Consider the following 16,667-nt stretch of genomic DNA (forward strand, 5'->3'; position numbering starts at 1 on the left):
TCCAATCAAAAAATGGGCAGAAGATCTAAATAGACATTTCTCCAAAGAAGACATACAGATGGCCAAGAGGCACATGAAAAGATTCTCAACATCACTGATTATTAGAGAATGCAAATCAAAACTACAATGAGATATCATCTCACACTGGTCAGACTGGCCATCATCAAGAAGTCTACAAATAATAAATGCTAGAGAGGGTGTGGAGAAAAAGGAATCCTCCTACACTGTTGGTTGGAATGTATTGAATAAATAGGTGCAGCCACTATGGAGAACAGTATGGAGGTTCCTTAAAAAAAAACTTAAAATGGAGTTACCATATGATCCAGCAATCCCACTACTGGGCATGTATCCAGAAAAAACAAAAACTATAATTAGAAAAGATACATGCACCTCAGTGTTCATAGTGGCACTATTTACAATAGCCAAGACATGGAAGCAACCTAAGTGTCCATCAACATGAATGGATAAAGAAGATGTAGTGTGTGTGTGTGTGTGTGTGTGTGTGTGTGTGTGTGTGTGTGTATATATATATATATACACACATACATACATACATACATACATACAATGGAATCTTAGCTGTAAAAAAGAATGAAATAATGCCATTTGCAGCAACATGGATGGACCTAGAGATTATCATACTAAGTGAAGTAAGACAGAAAGACATATGATATCACTTACACGTGGAATCTAAAAAAAATGATACAAATGAACTTATTTACAAAACAAAGAGACTCAGACACAGAAGACGTGGTTACCAAAGGAGGAGGGGGATATATACTGGGGGTATGGGATTAACAGGTGCACACTATCATATATAAATTAAATAAACAACAAGGATTTACTGTATAGCACAAGGAACTATGTTCAGTATCTTGTAGTAACCTCTAATGGAAAAGATTCTGTAAAAGAATATATATGTATGTATAACTGAATCACTTTGTTGTACACCAGAAACTAACACAACATTGTAAATCAACTATACTTCAATAAAAATTTTTTTTTAAAAAGGAAGTAAAGGTGTACTGTCTCATTCTGGGACAATCCCTGGTGGTTCCTGATGATCCCTACTCTTTAAGTGCTAGTGGGTCATCTCTTTAAAGATCAAGTTCAAGCACTTTTCCTTGGATTTGATATTTTGAGCTACACATGGCTAGTGAGGATTCATTATCTAGGCAAGGCTGGATCTCTTTTTCTACATGTATGTTCTAACATCACATTTTCTTCATTATCCAAGGCTCTTACAATTTATGATTTTTTCTTGCCCCTAGAACATTTTTACATTTCTTGCATTTATTATGAATCTGCATTTTGTTTTACTTCTTCAGCTCTTGTCTGTGAATAATTTGTTTTTTCCCAACTTCTGATGGTTACTATTTTTTCACATTTACTCTCAGCTACACTAGTTTGGTGATCTGTTTGCTCCTTCAGTTGTGACTCTTATCACTTTGAGACTCCTTTACATCAACTTTGTCTTTCTGGTTATATTAAAACAAGAGTTTTCTGGACTTGTTTTTGCTCCTGTTGTATTCTAATGGAATATTACTTTGGTATCAAGGAGCTGATATAAAGTTGTAGAGCAATAAATGGGTAATATAAACATGTATAATGAATAAGATTTCCTCTAGCAAATAAGAAAACAATTATCTACTTAATTATCTGATTTAATTATTTTTGGTCCCTGTGTGTAAATGAATAGACATAATAAATAGTACATAGGTCAAATCTTTTTTTGTCTTCCATTTTAAATCCTCAAGCAAAGATTTGAATCCCAGCATGCAATTTCCAATATATGTGAATGACGTTTGGACAAAGGAATGATTGGACTCTGGCTCCCATGAGGAAAAATTGAATAAAGCCTTGTAACTTCACTTCTGGAATGCCAGGCACATAATATAATCTGGGAGACATATTTTGTCTGTAAAGATCATAATTAGATTTGCTGAACCAACTATCCAAAAGACTGTCTGAAAAATACTCCTGAACCTCAGGCAGGAAGAAAGGAATCGTTAGGAGACTGCCACCCTGGGGTTAACCACTTAGGGAGTAAGTTTTGCATATGCTGCCTATAAGAACAGGAGAGTAATTACACATTTCGGAATTCTTAGAGAGTACTCGTTAAGTCTCAGATTCTTCTTTGAAAGTTCTTAGAGAGTACTCGTTAAGTCTCAGATTCTTCTTTAAACTCAGAATGAATAAAATTAGATTTTACTTTAAACTTAAATTATTTTAAATGAAACATTTATAGACAATAAGGACATAAGCACCATTTGCATTCCCTATTTTCATGTCTGATCCTTGCCAGTAGACAGACTGAACTTAGTTGTAATGAGGGGGCTTCAAACCACTACCGTATCGTGGTTGCTTTGTTCATTTGGCATTGCTTAGCCACTCGTCCAAGGACTTTTAAGGAGGATGGGGATTATCAAGTAGCAACTCCAAAAATACCTACCAGGCAATGAGAAATTATGAATATCTTATGCCATTATTCTGGCTGCTGGTGTGACTTTTAATGCTCAAGATTTTTTGTTTTAGAAGATTATGATGTGACACCATAGCTGATATATTAAGATAAAGACAATAGTTGAACGGATCTTTTTCTTTTTTATGCCATCCCATATGATCCCATGCTCCCAGATAAATACAGTTGAAGGGATTTCATTCTCACAGTGAAAATTAGTGTGTGTGTGTCTAGCTGGGCTTTTTCCCCCCAAATGGGAGTATGGTTAAGCTCAGTCGTGCTGAGTGATTTGTACGTACTTGGGTTGAACAATGAAAATGGTTTGCTCTTAGCTAATCTGGTTGATTATTGCTCTGTGTTTGATGTTTCGGACTTTAGATTCTGTGAGGTGGGAGAGAGGGACTGAGAGCAAAAACATGAACGGGGGCTTCCGTGGTAGCGCAGTGGTTGAGAGTCCGCCTGCCGATGCAGGGGACACGGGTTCCTGCCCCGGTCCGGGAGGATCCCACATGCCGCGGAGCGGCTGGGCCCGTGAGCCATGGCCGCTGAGCCTGCGCGTCCGGAGCCTGTGCTCCACAACGGGAGGGGCCGCAGCGGTGAGAGGCCCGCGTACCGCAAAGTGGAAAAAAAATAAAAATAAAAAATGAACGGGGCCATGCGAGAGAGCACAAGTCAGAGCAAGGGATGTCAGGGAAGTGAAAGGGAGAAGACAGTGCGACAGTGAGGGGGTGAGAAAGTGATCAGTGGGGGGTGTCAAGAGGAGAAAGAGAGACACACACAGACACAGGGGGAGGAAGGGAGGGAAAGAGAGAAAGAGAATATGCAAAAACAAGCACCAGGGAGGGAGGGAATGGAGAGAGAGATAATGGAAGGTTGGGAGTCCAGTCTGAGAGGTCTTGTTTGTTGTGACCCTTGGTAACTTCCTGAATTCCCTCTTGGTGAGTGATTGTGGAGCAAATATAAGTTTATCGTATGCCATTTAATAAACGGAAAATCACTTGAGAGACAAGTAGCAAGTTTACCCCTATGGGTTAAATTTCTTTGGTTTCCACTAAGTCCATGCTTTCAGATCCTGAACTTGGGTCCTGAGCTGTGTTAATCATTACTTAATATTTATATGGAAATGAGGTTACCCTGTTGCAAGTCCCAGTTTCAATCAGTAAGTAATTATGAAAACTAGTCTTAAAGATGCTGTGAAAGGGCCTTGCTTTCCAGGCAGTAATTAAACCTCTCAGCTATCCTCGGGGGTTGATTTTTTTTCTTCTAGTTATTTTTTTCCCCTAAACTTAGTTTCTGCAGGTGGGAAGGGATAACGAGTTGCTGCTGAATGAGGGATTCATTAGTTTAAGTAAAGGTTTTATCAAGAGAAGGAGGGAATGAACAGGATACCTTAAAGCTGCAGAAAAGAAAAAGGATATCTGCTTTCTTCTGGCCCCAAAGAAAGAATTTTTGAAAAAGTGTGAACAGAACCTTTAAAACTCAGGTGTTTTTCACAGGAGTATTTTTGAGTCAGATCCCAAAACGTGGAGCTAGATCTCCGTCTTCAGTGGGAGCCAACCAGAAATGCTTGCCAATTTCAGTTTTTGGCATTTAGTAAGCAGGTGCTCAAAAATGGCAACACATAATTATTATTATTATTATTATCAGCATCCACAAAGTGCCATGGGGGCTGAGCATTATTACAGAAGTGGAGGCTGTAAGACTTGTAGACACGCTGCTCTGGTGGCACCAGGCCCCATTGCCGCCTGTTCTCTCCTCCCTCCCCCCAAAAGAGAACCTCTCCTGCTGGAAGAGCTGGGCAAAACCACTTCAGAAGTCCTTAAAATATGGAGGTTTATGGTGTAGATGCAGGCACTATTCTTTAGCTTTACATATGTGAAAGCTGCAGTCTCAACAGGATGTTAGAAAGGAGGCTCTTCCTGTGCACACCATACACAGGAACTCACAGTGGAGGGAGGTAGGGTTGCCAGGTAAAATACAGGACGCCCAGTTACACTTGAGTTTCAGATAAACAATGAATACAACATTATCCGTTGGTTATCTGAAATTCAAATTTCAGCCGCCTGTGTTTTTATTTGCTAAGCTGGCAACCCAGGTTGCATCACCTCTGTTGGGGGGTGTTGGACCCTGACAACCCCAGCTGGGCAGTGATCGAGCCTGTTAATTCCCAGGGCTGTAATGTGTTCATCTGTTCTAAGATTCTTGTGCTTTCTTCCAGAAGCTAGTGTAGATTTAACTGGGAATGATTGTAAAAGGAAGCAGGCAGAGTTTTTGGATCACACATCATCAGAGATTTATAAAAATTAGAGTAGGCAATAAAACAAGCCTCATATAAATTAGGCTGTTTTACTGACTTTGGGAAAAGTCAATGGCTGTTGATCCATCAGTAAGAAATACAAGTGAGCTTGAATCTAAACATCAGTTTTCTTGGATTATTTGGTCATTTCATCATGTACCCTACATGGTTTTTAATGCATAGACGCAAGATTTATTTAATGAGGAAATAGGAGGGAGTCTAACTTTTTAAAAAAGTCGTTAAGTCAAATACTGCATTTTTGATTACTTTGAAGCAGTATCGTTTAAAGATCTTGCCAATAAAAATTGTGAGTGACTGCTTACTTGTTAGCTTTGCCTTTTGTTCGCTTTTTGAGGGTGTTAGCATAGAGTGGTGGAAAATCTTGGGAGTTAAGAGACCTAGTCTAGTGCTCTCTCTGAATTATTTCCTTTGTGAGCAGGTACCAGTGAGTATACATTGCTGAGTTTCGTTCTGAATTCCTGAGACTTAAATTTCCTGAGGTTTCCCTAACTTTTATGTTCTCAACCTGATGTGGACCCATGTTGCTGAAAGGTGTTTTCCTTGCGTGAGTTGTATGGGACATGACCAAGGAAATTTAAAAAATAAGTTTGATTTCTTGCATTGCTTTTGTAAATTAAGCTTATCTATCATATAAGTACACGAAACTTTGAGTTCTCTCTCGATCATTGATACGTATATAGATATACATATATCTAGCTATAGATATATAGATTTTTTTTAATCGTGCTGCTTTAAGAGTGGAAAGTTTAAGACAAATGAGATGATGGGACTTTGATGCACTGCCACATCCTGCGCTTTTAGAAGGTTCCCAAATGCCTTTCCCACATATTGAACTGTCACAGCAATGATCAGTGGCTTAGGGTGCCTCCTGAGTTCCTGACCAGTTGCCAAAACAAGTGCTGAAGTAAATGTTTCCTGGTGTCCAGTGACCATTAATGCCCCCCATATCCAACTGGTTATGAGCTGAGATTTTGAAGGTGTACTGCCTATACTTTAGGGAAATCTATGAAGAAGCTTTGCTATTGTGGTCCATTGGACTAGGGAGGGCAAGTAAAGCCCTTCAGAGGGACAGAAGCACTTCTCTTATATCTGTTTCTTCAGAGACCAGAGTGGGTCTCTGAACTGCCTGATGACTCTCATGGGAGGATCACACCAGTGCCAGCAGGAGACAAGCCATGTTCTAAGATTGCCCCCAGGCTTTGAACCCAGTAGCACCCTAAGACTGTTAGATACCATTATCTCTGAATAATGACGTGAGCTCTGGTAACCTGGATGTAGCGGGGCCCATTTCAGGCTTCTCACAGTTCTCCAAAGCTCTGTGTGTGGGGCAATGCCTAGTCTAGGATCAAATGCCTTCTTTTATTATGGCTGATCTTCAGGAATACAAGTCTTAAACCCACGCACTTGTAAAACTTTATTTTCCCAAAGACTGAAAGGAAAGCTAGCATTCAAGGTGAGACCCCCTCCCCCAACCATGGCCCAGCATTAGAGCTAGACCACTTGTAAGCTTATTAGCACAGAAGCGTGATATTTAATAGATAGGTGGCCAGGGGCTTTGGTCAGGGGCTACTTCTTAGATTCATGCAGGCTGTCTAGAGCCATTCTCACCAGTGGTCCCTCTACTGTTTTAGTGCTGTTGTTCTGAATGAGGGTTTGTCCTCATTCTGTTCAGTGTGAGGAATTTCACATTTTTTCTCTAAAGAGAACCATTTATACCCGTTTGTTTCCTGTTAGGAAAAAATTGGTTACTGATGTTTGCCAGGGGCTGCCGGAGAGGGATGGGGTGTGGCGGAGTAAGTCACAGTCTAAACTGGATGATGCCGTATTTTAAAGTTACCCTGAAGTTATAGCCTCTTCTCCTTGGGGCCCACGTGTGATCCCGGAGTGCTTCTCAACTTAGTGTTCCAAGCAGTCACTGCTAATCAGTTGGCTTTGATTCATGAGGTGATGCCAGCTTGTCACTTCCGTTTTAGGTGGATTATTTTCTCTGTTTCCTTCTCTAGAAATTTGTATTCAAAAGCAGCTCTTTGGGTCTTTTAAAAGCAGGTCTTAGTTTGGTGTGCCTTGGCAGAAAATAAGGGCCAGGACTGGAGACAGCAGGGGTTTTGATAGGGGTTGGGCATAGGAACCCTTGCTTTTTCCCCTTAAGTCCCTCTGCCCTGTCACCAAAGGGCAGTGGGTCCTTGGACTAGGGTAGAGGACCTCTTAGGAGACCTACCTTCAAGGAGATCAAACTGGTCAATATGTCTTCTTCTTGGACAAGTTTAATTCCTTCTCACTACCCTCTCTCTAGGGGCTTTATGGACCCTTATTATTATTTTTTTTTTTTGAAGGATGGGATGAAGCATTTTAAAAAACCATATATTATAAAGGACTTGAATCCAGAAAATATAAATAATCCTTAGAAATCAATAATCTTTTTTAAAAAAACTCAGTTTTTTAAATGGACAAAATATTTGAAAAGACACTTCACCAAGAAGATGACATGAAAAATGCACAACATCATACGTCACTAGAGAAATGCAAATTAAGGTCACAATATATACTGCTACACACCTACTAGAATGGCTAAAACTAAAAAGACTGCCAATACCAGAGCTGGCAAAGATGAGAAGCAAATGGATATCTCACACATTTGCTAGTGAAAATGAAAACTGGTACAGCCACTTTACAAAACAGCTTGGAAATTTCTTATAAAGTTAAACATACACCCACCCTATGACCCAGCATTTCCACTCCTTAGATAATTACCCAAGAGAAATGAAAGTATATGTCCACATAGAGACCTATATTCAAATGTTCATGGGGGCCTTATTCATGACAGTCAGAAACTGAAAACAACTCAAATTTCCATCAACAGGTGAACAGATAAACAATTTGTGATACCATAATACTCGATGGACCCTTATTTATACTTTAAAAAGGGTGGCTTTGTGTAAACTATCGTAAAAGGCTAAATGAATCCATCTTTCAGCTTAACATTTTAGAATCTTCCTTTCAAAATGACCTCGCAGGCTGGGCTGTGAGTTACCCAGAATTTGGAGTGTAAACAACGAAACAAATATAAATCCACTTCCTGTCTGTGCCCGTACTAACCCAGACCCCTCTTGCCTCCTAGCTCTTTGTGGTGTTTTTAGTCAGCACTCTTATTGCTTGAACCAGCGCTTGTCGGTGTTGTAATCTTGCAGAGCAGAGCTGTATCTTCAGACAAAACCCACTTGCTCAAACAATAGACCCTCTTGTCAGTTCTGTTGCTTTCAAGAATTTACCTTGACTTGATGTTCATTAGTGTGTGCCGTTGGCAAAAGAGCCTACCTCCAAACTCGGCTAATTACTCCGCTATTCAGTAGCAGCGTGACTGAAAAGAGCCTGGCCATCTCCACAAAGGGGTGCTTCTCTGCCAGAGGCAGCCTCGAATGTAGCAGGTGGCAGGGACAGGGCTAGCACTGATGAACCCAAACCAGAGGAAATGTGGAACTTTCTAGGGAACTGTTAGTGCCTCCTTTTTTTTTTTTTTCCCAATATATTCCCCTTCCACATCCCCGTGGAAGTACTGGTGAGCCACTGCACAGCCCAAAGGCTGGAAATTAAAAGGAACTGGGATAGAGTAGGGGGAGGGACATCAGAGAGCCCTGGAAAGTCAGCCACTGAATTATGAATTTAGTAGTAACTGGTGGCAATGCTGAGGCTTAAGTAATGCTTGGCAAACCATCAAGTATAGTTGTGCCTGTTGTTCATTGCGCAAGGGCACTGAGCCAGAGGGTTAAGTGGGGTCAATGTCCAACCCTTGCTCTGTCTGGCAGAAAGCCATTGTTGGCCTGGAGAAAAGGAGGCCTTTTTCCAACGCTCGCACAGACAACGTCCTCTCACCACGCCACGCACCAGCCTAGGGCTCGGCTCATCTGCTCAGGGTGGGCGCCTTTCCCTAACTTCCTTAAAGGTGCTAGATGGGCTAGTAGAAGCCTTAATACTTATCTACAGTCCTCAGAGTAGGTCAGACCTGTATGCGAATTCTGAATCCATCCTGGCCTAGTGGCTCTCCTGAGGAGATGGGCTCTCAGAGATCCTAGAGGGCAGGAACTCCATGGCACAAGATGATTTCAGGGTGCACGTGACAACACATGTAACTCTTTCAGTCCTGCTCACTAGTCAGGAAGAAGGTATCGGAGTGTTAAAAAGCACTGTCAGCAAGTGCTACAGATGCCAGGTTAGCTACCCAGCCCCGTGAGAGCTGAACTGCGACCCAGAGACCTTCACTCATGGCTTTAGCATAGGTCATATTTACGTTTAGAATATTCTTCTATCTATGCCAAGGGATACTGGTTTTCTACTTAAAGAAGTGAAGTAACATTTAAAATATAAGTAAATATATAAAAGAAATGAATTGATTTCTTCATTATTTTAGTCAAATCCAAGTCGTCACTGGCATGGACTGAATTTAGGAAACATAGATTAAGTGTGAAGAGACAAAATGTGAGAGGGAATTATTTGTGTGTGAAGAAGAGAGGCCTTCACAGTGATACAGGTTTCTGACAATTTCTGCTAACAAGAGAGTAGAAGGAAGCATTTTTACTGTTGTTGGAGAGATTTGGGTTCAAATGTGCAACGTGTGTTTGTGTGTACTTGTTCCATAAAGGAAAGCTGAGAGATTGTAGACTGAATTTTCTGAGGGTGGGACTAGAATATGTGGGATAGGCTGGAGCTCTTTAAAAGTCAAGCAACTGACCCCACATTTTTATGGAGGCAAGAAAGCCAGAAAGTTCCAGAAGGGAAGCACAGCTATTAATTGATATTTGACTCAAGATCTCCCTTCCTGTGTCCGTCTCCTTCATTCTCTGTCAGTCTTTCTCACATACGAGTGCACTCATACATATACACACACCCAATCCACCAGGGATTCAAATCTGCCGTCTCCCTTGTAGGAGAATTTCCTGTAGAAGCCACAATGTAAAGTAACAGGCATGACATGGGGAACTATAAAAGCATGTTCTTAGACCTCTTCAGGTGAAAAAAACATTGAGCTCTTGGCATGAACATGGTTGAGGTGACTGCAGTAAAAGTATTGTTTTGCATCCAGTGGCACCTGTAATTTATGTTAACATAAAGAAAAAAAAGTGTCCTCTGATATAATCTCAGAAAACTGCCGCCACAGGCTTTTGAAACGATTAGACTATTTCACAGAGCATTAAGCTTAACAATGTTAGTCCGTTCCTAAATGCTCTTCAAGAAAATTTTTGCAATGAGGTCAAAATTTAGGTTGGCAAAAGAGCAACCTCGAATAGGCAGTCTCATCCTTTTTAAAAAAAAACCAGCTTTTTTGAGATATAATTGACCTAAATTAAACTGCACATATTTAAAGTGTACAGTTTGCTCCATTTGACATGTATATATCATGAAACAATCACCATAATCAAGAAGATGAACACATTAATCACCCCCAAATGCTTTCCTGTGCCCCTTGGTAATCCCCACCTCGCACCCCTGCTCTGTGCACCCCCTTCACAGGCAGGGAAGTGCCTCTGTCACTGTAGATTACCTTGCACTTTCTAGAATTTTATATTAAGAGTACAGTATATACTAATTTTTATCTGGCTTCTTTCAGCATAATTATTTTGAGATTCATATACATTGTATTGCATATCATTAGTTCATTCCATTTTACTACTGAATAACATTCCATTGTATGGTTATGCCGCAATCTGTTTATCCATTCACCTGTTGCTGGCCCTTTGGGTTGTTTGTAGCTTTGGGCTATTACAAATAAAGCTACTGTGAACATGTGTGTACAAGTCTTTGTATGGATATATATTTTCTCTTCGTGTAAAGCTAGAAGTGCAGTGGCTGGATCACGTGGTAGTTGTATGGCTAACGAATAAACTATCACAGTGTTTTCCAAAGAGTTACACCATTTTATGTCCTCACCAAAACGAGAGTTCTATTTCCTGTGTATGAGCGTTCCAATTCCTCTGCATCCTCGTGAACACTTGGCATGTTAGCTATTTTATCTCTTTGAGGTTTAAATTTGCATTTCCTAACTAATGATATTGAGTATCCCTTGTGTACTATTTACCATTTGTATATCTTCTTTGATGAAGTGTCTGCATATTTTAAAAAATTGGGCTGTTTTCTCATTCATTTTTTCAAAAATTTTAAAATTTTATTTATTTTTTTATACAGCAGGTTCTTATTAGTCATCAGTTTTATACACATAACTGTATACATGTCAATCCCAATCGCCCAATTCATCACACCACCACCCCTACCCCCCGCCACTTTCCCCCCTTGGTGTCCATACGTTTGTTCTCTACATCTGTGTCTCAACTTCTGTTCTGCAAACCAGTTCATCTGTACCAGTTTTCTAGGTTCCACATACATGCGTTAATATACGATATTTCTTTTTCTCTTTCTGACTTACTTCACTCGGTATGACAGTCTCTAGATCCATCCACGTCTCAACAAATGACCCAATTTCATTCCTTTTTATGGCTGAGTAATATTCCACTGTATAAATGTACCACATCTTCGTTATCCATTCATCTGTCGATGGGCATTTAGGTTGCTTCCATGACCTGGCTATTGTAAATAGTGCTGCAGTGAACACTGCGGTGCATGTGTCTTATTGAATTCTGGTTTTCTCTGGGTATATGCCCAGTAGTGGGATTGCTGGATCATATGGTAATTCTATGTTTAGTTTTAAAGGAACCTCCATACTGTTCTCCATAGTGGCTGTATCAATTTACATTACCACCAACAGTGCAATAGGGTTTCCTTTTCTCCACACCCTCTCCAGCATTTGTTGTTTGTAGATTTTCTGATGATGCCCATTCTAACTGCTGTGAGGTGATACCTTATTGTAGTTTGATTTGCATTTCTCTAATAATTAGTGATGTTGAGCAGCTTTTCATGTGCTTCTGGGCCATCTATGTATCTTCTTTGGAGAAATGTCTATTTAGGTCTTCTGCCCATTTTTGGATTGGGTTACTTGTTTTTTTTGTTATTGAGCTGCATGAGCTGCTTATAAATTTTGGAGATTAATCCTTTGTCAGTTGCTTCATTTGCAAATATGTTCTCCCATTCTGAGGGTTGTCTTTTGGTCTTGTTTATGGTTTCCTTTGCTGTGCAAAAGCTTTGAAGTTTCATTAGGTCCCATTTGTTTATTTTTGTTTTTATTTCCATTACTCTAGGAGGTGGGTCAAAAAAGATCTTGCTGTGATTTATGTCAAAGAGTGTTCTTCCTATGTGTTCCTCTAAGAGTTTTATAGTGTCCGGTCTTATATTTAGGTCTCTAATCCATTTTGCGTTTATTTTTCTGTATGATGTTAGGGAGTGTCCTAATTTCATTCTTTTACATGTAGCTGTCCAGTTTTCCCAGCACCACTCATTGAAGAGGCTGTCTAATCTCCATTGTATATCCTTCCCTCCTTTGTCATAGATTAGTTGACCATAGGTGTGTGGGCTTATTTGTGGGCTTTCTATCTTGTTCCATTGATCTATGTTTCTGTTTTTCTGCCAGTACCATACTGTCTTGATTACTGTAGCTATGTAGTATAGTCTGAAGTCAGGGAGCCTGATTGCTCCAGCTCCATTTTTTTCCCTCAAGACTGCTTTGGCTATTCGGGATCTTTTGTGTCTCCATACAAATTGTAAGATTTTTTGTTCTAGTTCCGTAAAAAATGCCATTGGTAATTTGATAGGAATTGCATTGAATCTGTAGATTGCTTTGGGTCATATAGTCATTTTCACAATATTCTTCCAATCCAAGAACATGGTATATCTCTCCATCTGTTGGTATCATCTTTAAATTCTTTCATCAGTGTCTTATAGTTTTCTGCATACAGGTCTTTTGTCTCCCTAGGTAGATTTATTCCTAGGTATTATATTCTCCTTTTTGCAATGGTAGATGGGAGTGTTTCCTTAATTTCTGTTTCAGATTTTTCATCATTAGTGTATAGGAATGCAAGAGATTTCTATGCATTAATTTTGTATCCTGCAGCTTTACCAAATTCATTGATTAGCTCTAGTAGTTTTCTGGTGGCATCTTTAGGATTCTCTATGTATAGTATCATGTTATCTGCAAGCAGTGACAGTTTTACTTCTTCTTTTCCAGTTTGTATTCCTTTTATTTCTTTTTATTCTCTGATTGCCGTGGCTAGGACTTCCAAAACTATATTGAATAATAGTGGTGAGAGTGGACATCCTTGTCTTGTTCCTGATCTTACAGGAAATGCTTTCAGTTTTTCACCATTGAGAATGGTGTTTGCTGTGGGTTTGTCATATATGGCCTTTATTATGTTGAGGTAGGTTCCCTCTAAGCCCACTTTCTGGAGAGTTTTTGTCATAAATGGGTGTTGAATTTTGTCAAAAGCTTTTTCTGCATCTATTGAGATGATCATATGGTTTTTATTCTTCAATTTGTTAATATGGTGTATCACATTGATTGATTTCCATATATTGAAGAATCGTTGCATCCCTAGGATAATTCCCACTTGGTCATGGTGTATGATCCTTTTAATGTGTTGTTGGATTCTGTTTGCTAGTATTTTGTTGAGGATTTTTGCACCTATATTCATCAGTGATATGGGTCTGTAATTTTCTTTTTTTTGTAGTATCTTTGTCTCATTTTGGTATCACGGTGATGGTGGCTTCATAGAATGTGTTTGGGAGTGTTCCTTCCTCTGCAATTTTTTGGAAGAGTTTGAGAAGGATGGTTGTTAGCTCCTGTCTAAATGTTTGATAGAATTCACCTGTGAAGCCATCTGGTCCTGGGCTTCTGTTTGTTGGAAGATTTTTAATCACAGTTGCAATTTCATTACTTGTGATTGGTCTGTTCACATTTTCTATTCTTGGTTCAGTCTTGGAAGGTTATATACCTGTCTAAGAATTTGTCCATTTCTTCCAGGTTGTCCATTTTATTGGCATAGATTTGCTCATAGTAGTCTCCTGGTATGCTTTGTATTTCTGCGGTGTCTTTTTTAACCTCTCCTTTTTCATTTCTAATTTTATTGATTTGAGTCCTCTCCCTCTTTTTCTTGATGAGTCTGTCTAATGGTTTATCAATTTTGTTTATCTTCTCACAGAACAAGCTTTTAGTTTTATTGATCTTTACTATTGTTTTCTTTGTTTCTATTTCATTAATTTCTGCTCTGATCTTTATGATTTCTTTCCTTCTGCTGGCTTTGGGTTTTGTTTGTTCTTCTTTCTCTAGGTCCCTTAGGTGTAAGGTTAGGTTTTTTTATTTGAGATTTTTCTTGTTTCTTGAGGTAGGCTTGTATAGCTAGCTATAAACTTCCCTCTTAGAACTGCTTTTGCTGCATCCCATAGGTTTTGGATCATCATATTTTCATTGTCATTTGTCTCTAGGTATTTTTTGATTACCTCTTTGATTTGTTCAGTGATCTCTTGGTTATTTAGTAGCATATTGTTTAGCCTCCATGTGTTTGTGTTTTTTACGTTTTTTTCCTGTAATTCATTTCTAATCTCATAGCGTGTGGTAGGAAAGATGCTTGATATGATTTCAATTTTCTTAAATTTACTGAGGCTTGATTTGTCACCCAAGGTGTGATCTATCCTGGAGAATGTTCCGTGCGCACTTGAGAAGATAGTGTAATCTGCTGTTTTTGGATGGAATGTCCTAAAAATATCAATTAAATCTATTTGGTCTGTTGTGTCATTTAAAGCTTCTGTTTCCTTATTTATTTTCATTTTGGATGATCTGTCCATTGGTGTAAGTGAGGTGTTAAAATACCCCACTATTATTGTGTTACTGTCTATTTCCTGTTTTGTAGCTGTTAGCAGTTGCCTTATGTATTGAGGTGCTCCTATGTTGTGTGCATATATATTTATAATTGTTATATCTTCTTCTTGGATTGATCCCTTGATCATTATGTAGTGTCCTTCCTTGTCTCTTGTAACATTCTTTATTTTAAAGTCTATTTTATCTGAGTATTGCTACTCCAGCTTTCTTTTGATTTCCATTTGCATGGAATATCTTTTTCCATCCCCTCACTTTCAGTCTGAATGTGTACCTAGGTCTGAAGTGGGTCTCTTGTAGACAGCATATATATGGGTCTTTTTTTTGTATCCATTCAGCAGCCTGTGTCTTTTGGTTAGAGAATTTAATCCATTCACGTTTAAGGTAATTATTGATATGTATGTTCCTATGACCATTTTCTTAATTGTTTTGGGTTTGTTTTTTTGTAGGTCCTTTTCTTCTCTTGTGTTTCCCACTTAGAAAAGTTCCTTCAGCATTTGTTGTAGAGCTGGTTTGGTGGTGCTGAATTCTCTTAGCTTTTGCTTGTCTGTAAAGCTTTTCATTTCTCCGTCGAATCTGAGTGAGATCCTTGCCGGGTAGAGTAATCTTGGTTGTAGGTTCTTCCCTTTCATCACTTTAAGTATATCATGCCACTCCCTTCTGGCTTGTAGAGTTTCTGCTGAGAAATCAGCTGTTAACCCTGTGGGAGTTCCCTTGTATGTTATTTTTCCCTTGCTGCTTTTAGTAATATTTCTTTGTCTTTAATTTTTGCCAATTTGATTACTATGTGTCTCGGTGTGTTTCTCCTTGGGTTTATCCTGTATGGGACTCTCTGCCCTTCCTGGACTTGGTGGCTGTTTCCTTTCCCATGTTAGGGAAGTTTTTGACTATAATCTCCTCAAATATTTCCTCGGGTCCTTTCTCTCTCTCTTCTCCTTCTGGGACCCCTGTAATGCAAATGTTGTTGTGTTTAATGTTGTCCCAGAAGTCTCTTAGGCTGTCTTCATTTCTTTTAATACTTTTTTCTTTATTCTGTTCCGCAGCAGTGAATTCCACCATTCTGTCTTCCAGGTCACTTATCCGTTCTTCTGCCTCAGTTATTCTGCTACTGATTCCTTCTAGTGTAGTTTTCATTTCAGTTATTGTATTGTTCATCTCTGTTTGTTTGTTCTTTAATTCTTCTAGATCTTTGTTAAACATTCTTGCATATTTTTGATCTTTGCCTCCATTCTTTATCCGAGGTCCTGGATCATCTTCACTATCATTTTTCTGAATTCTTTTTCTGGAAGGTTTCCTGTCTCCACTTCATTTAGTTGTTTTTTGGAGGTTTTATCTTGTTCCTTCATCTGGTACATAGCCCTCTGCCGTTTCATCTTGTCTCTCTTTCTGTCAATGTGGTTTTTGTTTCACAGGCTGCAGGATTGCAGTTCTTCTTCCTTCTGCTGTCTGCCCTCTGGTGGATGAGGCTATCTAAGAGGCTTGTCCTTTTTTTTTTTTAATTTATTTTTGGCTGCGTTGGGTCTTCGTTGCTGTGCATGGGGCGAGTGGGGGCTACTCTTCGTTGCAGTGAGTGGGCTTCTCATTGCAGTGGCTTCTCTTGTTGCAGAGCATGGGCTCTAGGTACGTGCAACTCAGCAGTTGTGGAGTGTGGGCTCAGTAGTTGTGGTTTGTGGTCTCTAGAGCTCAGGCTCAGTAGTTGTGGGACATGGGCTTAGTTGCTCTGTGGCATGTGGGATCTTCCTGGACCAGGGCTCGAACCCATCTCCCTTGAATTGGCAGGTTGATTCTTAACCACTGCGCCACCAGGGAAGCCCTCTCATTCATTTTTGAGTATTTTTACATACTTTGAATGCAAGTCCTGTGGCTTGTGTTTTTATTCTAACAATGTGTTTTGAAGAACTAAAGTTTTAAATTTTGATGAAATCCAATTTATCAATTACTTTTTTGTTTTAGGTTCACATCTAAGAAGTCTTTGCTTAACCCAAAGTCACAATATTTTTTCCTATATTTTCTTCTTTTATAATTTCAAGTTTTATATTTTGGTCTAAGATCTATGTTGGGTTCACTTTTCTCATATGGTGCATGATATGGATCAGAGTTCAACTTTTTGCAAATATGTATCAGTTCATTACAGTATC

General features: G+C 39.3%; 1 protein-coding gene across 1 annotated transcript in view; it reads left to right on the forward strand.

The window, feature by feature from the left end:
• Positions 1-16,667, forward strand: part of LYPD6B (LY6/PLAUR domain containing 6B) — a 215,431-nt gene that overhangs the window by 50,089 nt on the left and 148,675 nt on the right. The window lies entirely within an intron of this gene.

The sequence above is a fragment of the Leucopleurus acutus genome, assembly GCF_964270905.1.
Source record: "Leucopleurus acutus genome assembly, chromosome: 6".
In the NCBI taxonomy this organism is placed as follows: Eukaryota; Metazoa; Chordata; class Mammalia; order Artiodactyla; family Delphinidae; genus Leucopleurus; species Leucopleurus acutus.